The sequence below is a fragment of the Mus musculus genome, chromosome 5 (genome assembly GCF_000001635.26).
Source record: "Mus musculus strain C57BL/6J chromosome 5, GRCm38.p6 C57BL/6J".
Taxonomy (NCBI): Eukaryota; Metazoa; Chordata; class Mammalia; order Rodentia; family Muridae; genus Mus; species Mus musculus.
In genome coordinates, this window is record NC_000071.6 from 64,539,521 (window position 1) to 64,546,607 (window position 7,087).

Below are 7,087 nucleotides of genomic sequence, written 5' to 3' on the forward strand. Positions count from 1 at the left end.
TAACTATGCTGTGAGCGGACAGTGGAAACCTGGTGTCAGTCAAGGTCCAGTTCACCCATATTCAAAGGGTTATTCATGTACTTGACCCCAATAAATGAAATCCTAGCACTCCAGAGCAAAGACGATATTCCAGAACATTGGTGTGCTGAAAGGAAAGAATAGTTTGTTTGGGCTCTAATGTGAGTAACATGAGTTTTCAGATGAGACTGAGCAGGCAGAGGCCCGGAAGACAACTTGGTATAATGAAGAGGAAGTACAGATGTAATTGGGATGTCAGCAGGTGCCCACAGCAAAGGTCTGATTAACCCCATCACTGCCCTCTGTTGCTCCTGGTCATCTTCTCTTGCTCCCTGATACCTGGGGCTCCCATCTCTGCATATGCCCCACCTGTTCTGCAGAGCCTTCGGAACTATCTTCTTCTTCATCATCCACACATCCACAAAAGCCAGATGGGTTAGACGACTGGGGCTTCTACCTGAAGAGAAAAACCCAGAAGCACACAGTTTTAGGTGCTTCGTAAAGTCCTTTCCTGGAGGATGTTTCACTTGGTGTTCACAATAGCTTTGAGGCAAGGAAGATCCTGGTCTCATCTCACAGATAAGGAAATAGAGGATCTCAGAATCAGACTATACTAATACAGGCAAGACCAGCAAAATGACAACCATCTACCACATGTGTGAGGTCTTACCTTCTTAATAGCATTTTCTAGGCCTCTGCACCAACAGATATTAAGTATCCATGAGAATAACTCCATCATAATGATAAAATAAATTCCCTTCATTGTACAGCAATTTAAAAAAAATACCCATAAAATCATATTAAGTCGATTGAAGCTAATGTTGAATTCAAATGCAATAAAGTAACTGTGTAAATGCTTTGCTAAAAGGACAGCACCCTAATTAAGAAGATTGTTTAAAAGATGGAGCACATGAGTGCATCTATTACACAGGATTTACTAGAACTCATTGTACCCACAACCATAAAGTAGGACCAGCTGTTGCCTGGAACATAGAAACAGACTCATGAAGTAGAAGGTAGGCATTGTAGTGAATCTTGTTAAAGTGAGGGTGCCTTTATGTCTCCTTAATCCTTTCTTCCTTTGTGTATCATTTAACTGAAGGCTTCCTAGCATCTTCTGGGTGGCAGATTTTGTGTTTGTGGGTAGGTTTTCCAGTTTGAGCCTTCTCTATAAATGACATGTTTGTTTGAAATGAGTCTGGGGGTGGGAGGGTAAGTATTCAGTTTAGGATTGCAGGATAGAGTCAATCACTGTGGGGAACTAAATGTAAGAGTTTAACCAGGCACATCACATCCATACTCAAGAGCAAAGAGAATAAATGCATCCTGTTTGCTGGTTCTCAGCTAGTATTCTCCTTTCTTAGGCTGTTCAAAAACCCCTGCCTAGGGAATAGTGCTGCCCTCAATGGGCTGGGTTTTCCCAGGTTAGATAACAATCAAGGCAATCTCGACACAAACATGTCCAAAACCCAACCTGATCTAGACAAATTCCTCATGAAGACTTTCTTCCCAGATGAATGTTAGGTTGTGTCAAGTTTATATTTAAGCTAACTAGCACAATCCACTCCTTGCCAACTTAAAACACAAATATCACTTAGAGCCATAAATTTTTATCCCATCTCCCAAAAGTCTCATGTTAATATCATAGTATAAAATTCAATACACCTCTAAAAAGAAAGAAAAAATACAAACATCTTTTTTTTAAAAAAATTCAATACTTTAGAAGGCCAATGTCTTTTTCTTCTTTTTCTTTTTCTTTTTCTCTTTCTTTTTCTGGCTACAAACTCAAGTGACTTGATTTACAAAAGTCCACAGCTTTTCTAGTCTTCCTTGGGAGCAGAAATGTTAGTCTATAATGTGTTCTTCATTTGTTTATAATGCTCTTGGTGCCTCCATCTTTGTCTGGCATTCAGCTAGTGATTCATGATTGTGACCTGCCATGCATCTCCTTCACTAGGAAAGCATATATCTCATCAATACCGTGGGAAAGAATAATCTGAAGAAATTTCATGTGTATCTCTCTATGATACTATGATGTTGGCTAAAGGAGGCACAGGATATGACCACACTGGAACCAAGCATTGTGGTTGTACAGGGTGACTATTACAAACCTTCAAGCAGTGATGCTTGTTTCCCTGGGGATTGATCTCAGCAATCAGGGATGTGGTTTGTTTTGTGTTAATTACCATATTGCACTCTGGGAGAGAAACATCTTCTCCCCAGTTATTTCATGTGTGTGTGTGTGTATAGAAAGTAGAGCAAGCCCTGACTAGCCTCACACTGGGGCTCTGTGTCACATTCAACACAATAAAAATGAAACCATTCCAAGTGTTTGCATAAGAAAAGATGAAGCCAGGAAATACAGAACTTACTGGGTGTTTGGAAGAGCTGGAGGAATGGAAATCTGTTGGTTTCAAGGTCAATTAGGACAGCTGCCAGTTGGAGGTCAGAGCACCTGCTGCTAGTGCCACTGCTGACTGGTGCTGGTGACCAGGAATTAGAGTGTGCACTGCAGCTGCTGCTTGCTTTTGTTGGCCCTTGCTTGTCCACTGCACAGCTGTAGGAAAAGTTCCACCTCTCCTTTATGTTCTGAGTATCACTGAAATATGTTTTACTGATAGACTTCTGGATGCCTTCCAGATCCTCGATGGAGCATAAATGAGGTCAGCAACAGGTACCTTCTGAAAGTAGTTGCTGTCGTTAATATTGGCTGTCACCTTTCCAGGACCCAGAATCACCTAGGAGACTGATTTCTGAGCATGTCTGTGAGAGAGTGTCCAGATTACGTTAATTAAGAAAGAAGACCTGATAGAATCAGAGGTGAAGAGGACATAACATCTGACCCAACACTGGGAGTAGTAACTGGGACCAGCGGGACACAAGCACACAGGAACTCCACCAGACCAGTGGCATGGGTTCCTTCCAGTTTGTCTGGGCCTGTGCCCTGAGCAGACCTTGGGCACAAACTCTACAGCCAGTCTCACAACACCCAGAGGAAGATCTACTCCCAGGTACTTAACACACCCAGGATCACAGGATCACAGGAGCTTGGTCACACCAGGATCTCAGGGTCCAGAGGCAGATTGACTTCCAGGAGCTCAGACACACCCAGGATCTCAGGATCATAGGATCCCAGGGTCACAGAGACAGCTTGACTCTGAGGAATTCTGGCACAACCAGGATTACAAGAAAGACAGGCTCCAGTCAGATATAGCCAGGGCACTAGAGATAACTAGATGGTGAGAGGCAAGCATAAGAATATAAGCAACAGAAACCAAGGTTACTTGGCATCATCAGAACCCAATTCTCCCACCATTGCAAGGCCTAGACACACCATCACACCAGAAAAGCAAGATTCAGATCTAAAATCACTTCTCATGATGATGATAGAGGACTTTGAAAAGGACACAAATAACTCTCTTAAAGAAATACAGGAGAACACAGATAAACAGCTAGAAGCCCTTAAAGAGGAAACACAAAAAATTCCTTAAAGAATTACAGGCAAACAATCAAACAGGTGAAGGAAATGAGCAAAACCATCCAAGATCTAAAAATAGAACTAGAAACAATAAAAAAAAAATCACAAAGGAAGACATCCTTGGAGTTAGAAAACCTAGGAAAGAGATCAGGAGTCATAGATACAAGCATCACCAAGAGAATACAAGAGATAGAAGAGAGAATCTCAGGTGCAGAAGATACCATAGAAAACATTGGCACAACAGTCAAAGAAAACATAAAGAGCAAACCTAACCCAAAACATCCAGGAAATCCAGGACACAATGAGAAGACCAAACCTCAGAATAATAGGTATAGAAGAGAGTGAAAATTCCCAACTTAAAGGGCCAGTAAATATCTTCAACAAAATTGTAGAAGAAAACTTTCCTAACCTAAAGAAAGAAATGCCCATGAACATACAAGAAGCCTATAGAACCCCATAGAGACTGGACCAGAAAAGAAATTCCTACCATCACATAATAATCAAAACATCAAATGCACTAAACAAAGAACATTAAAAGCACTAAGGGGAAAAGGTCAAGTCACAAATGCAGGCCTATCAGAATTACACCAGACTCCTCACCAGAGACTATGAAAGCCAGAAGATCCTGGGCAGATGTCATACAGACTCTAAGAGAACAAAAATGCCAGCCCAGGCTACTATACCCAGCAAAACTATCAATTACCATAGGCAGAAAAACCAAGATATCCCATGACAAAACCAAATTTACACAATATCTTTCCACAAATCCAGTCCAACAAAGGATAATAGATGGGAAATACCAACACAAGGAGCAAAACCACACCCTAGAAGAAGCAAGAAAGTTGTCTTTCAACAAACCCCAAAGAAGATAGCCACACAAGCATAATTCCACCTCTAACAACAAAAATAACAGGAAGTGTAAGACCCCCGAAACTGGGGAGACCTCTGCTCAAGTCCCGGGATGAGCTGGCCGGCACCCCAATAACTCGAGAGAAAACTACACCTGATGCAAACTGCAAGAAGCTTTATTGTCAGCTAGCTGAGGACGAACTCTTTTTGCCACACAGGGCAGGGGAGTTCGACCCCCCCCCCCCCCCCGAGCGGTAACAGTAGGGGGGCTTTTAACAGCTAGCTGAGGAATTGGGAGGAGAGTTGGGAGGAGTTGGGCTACAGCTCTTCTCTGGCCGGGTGTCCTTGGTAAAATTACAAGGCATGAGGAGTGGGGAGTGAGTTGTAGCCCTTCTTTGTGGAATTTATCTCCGTGTCTTTGGCACAGGGAGCCATGCAAGCGCCTGGCTAGGTCTCCCCACAATCATCGCATCTCTGGCTGTAAGGCACAGAAACAAAAAGTCTTTTTGCTGGCTATAGAGAACAAAGAGCTTCTTTCTGGCTATATTTTTAGAGATCAGGGAAAACAAGCTTGGGGAACGTCCAGGGGCTTTACCTTTCAGGGAGAAACACTTTAACTCGGGGTCTCACAGAAGTAAGAATCACCTTTCCTTAATATTTCTTAATATGAAAATTAACATTACCAACATATCTTAATCAATTGAAATTCAAAAATATGAATTAGAAATTTGTTGTTTGTCATCCAGTGGTCCCTCTAATTTGGTAATTGGAGAAATAAGTCCAATATTGTACAATCCATATACATTTTCTGCTTGTTTGTATGTGACAGTTTCTTGCTGTGTACTACATAATGGTCTTGAAATCATGTTTCGCCTATCTCAGCCTCTCTATTAGTAGTATTGTTTATTTGATGTTTTACTATTTTACAGTGGTTTTCAGAACAGCTTACATACTTCAAAATTATTTATACAGTCAAAAGAAACATACACGGGGCTACCTTGCCAGCAGAGTCTTGCCCAACACCCGCAAGGGCCCACACGGGACTCCCCACAGGATCCTAAGACCTCTGGTGAGTGGAACACAGTGCCTGCCCCAATCCAATCGCCCGGAACCTGAGACTGCGGTACATAGGGAAGCAGGCTACCCGGGCCTGATCTGGGGCACAAGCCCCTTCAACTCCACTCGACCCCCGGGCTACCTTGCCAGCAGAGTCTTGCCCAACACCCGCAAGGGCCCACACGGGCCTCCCCACGGGATCCTAAGACCTCTGGTGAGTGGAACATAGCGCCTGCCCCAATCCAATCGCCCGGAACCTGAGACTGCGGTACATAGGGAAGCAGGCTACCCGGGCTTGATCTGGGGCACAAACCCCTTCTGCTCCACTCGAGCCCCGGGCTACCTTGCCAGCGGAGTCGCCTGACACCCGCAAGGGCCCACACAGGATTCCACACGAGATCCTAAGACCTCTAGTGAGTGGAACACAACTTCTGCCAGGAGTCTGGTTCGAACACCAGATATCTGGGTACCTGCCCTGCAAGAAGAGAGCTTGCCTGCAGAGAATACTCTGCCCACTGAAACTAAGGAGAGTGCTACCCTCCAGGTCTGCTTATAGAGGCTAACAGAGTCACCTGAAGAACAAGCTCTTAACAGTGACAACTAAAACAGCTAGCTTCAGAGATTACCAGATGGCGAAAGGCAAATGTAAGAATCCTACTAACAGAAATCAAGACCACTCACCATCATCAGAACGCAGCACTCCCACCCCACCTAGTCCTGGGCACCCCAACACAACCGAAAATCTAGACCCAGATTTAAAAACATTTCTCATGATGATGATAGAGGACATCAAGAAGGACTTTCATAAGTCACTTAAAGAATTACAGGAGAGCACTGCTAAAGAGTTACAGGCCCTTAAAGAAAAGCAGGAAAACACAGCCAAACAGGTGATGGAAATGAACAAAACCATACTAGAACTAAAAGGGGAAGTAGACACAATAAAGAAAACCCAAAGCGAGGCAACGCTGGAGATAGAAACCCTAGGAAAGAGATCTGGAACCATAGATGCAAGCATCAGCAACAGAATACAAGAAATGGAAGAGAGAATCTCAGGTGCAGAAGATTCCATAGAGAACATCGACACAACAGTCAAAGAAAATACAAAATGCAAAAGGATCCTAATTCAAAACATCCAGGTAATCCAGGACACAATGAGAAGACCAAACCTACGGATAATAGGAATTGATGAGAATGAAGATTTTCAACTTAAAGGGCCAGCTAATATCTTCAACAAAATAATAGAAGAAAACTTCCCAAACATAAAAAAAGAGATGCCCATGATCATACAAGAAGCCTACAGAACTCCAAATAGACTGGACCAGAAAAGAAATTCCTCCCGACACATAATAATCAGAACAACAAATGCACTAAATAAAGATAGAATATTAAAAGCAGTAAGGGAGAAAGGTCAAGTAACGTATAAAGGAAGGCCTATCAGAATTACACCAGACTTTTCACCAGAGACTATGAAAGCCAGAAGAGCCTGGACAGATGTTATACAGACACTAAGAGAACACAAATGCCAGCCCAGGCTACTATACCCGGCCAAACTCTCAATTACCATAGATGGAGAAACCAAAGTATTCCACGACAAAAACAAATTCACACAATATCTTTCCACAAATCCAGCCCTTCAAAGGATAATAACAGAAAAGAAGCAATACAAGGACGGAAATCACGCCCTAG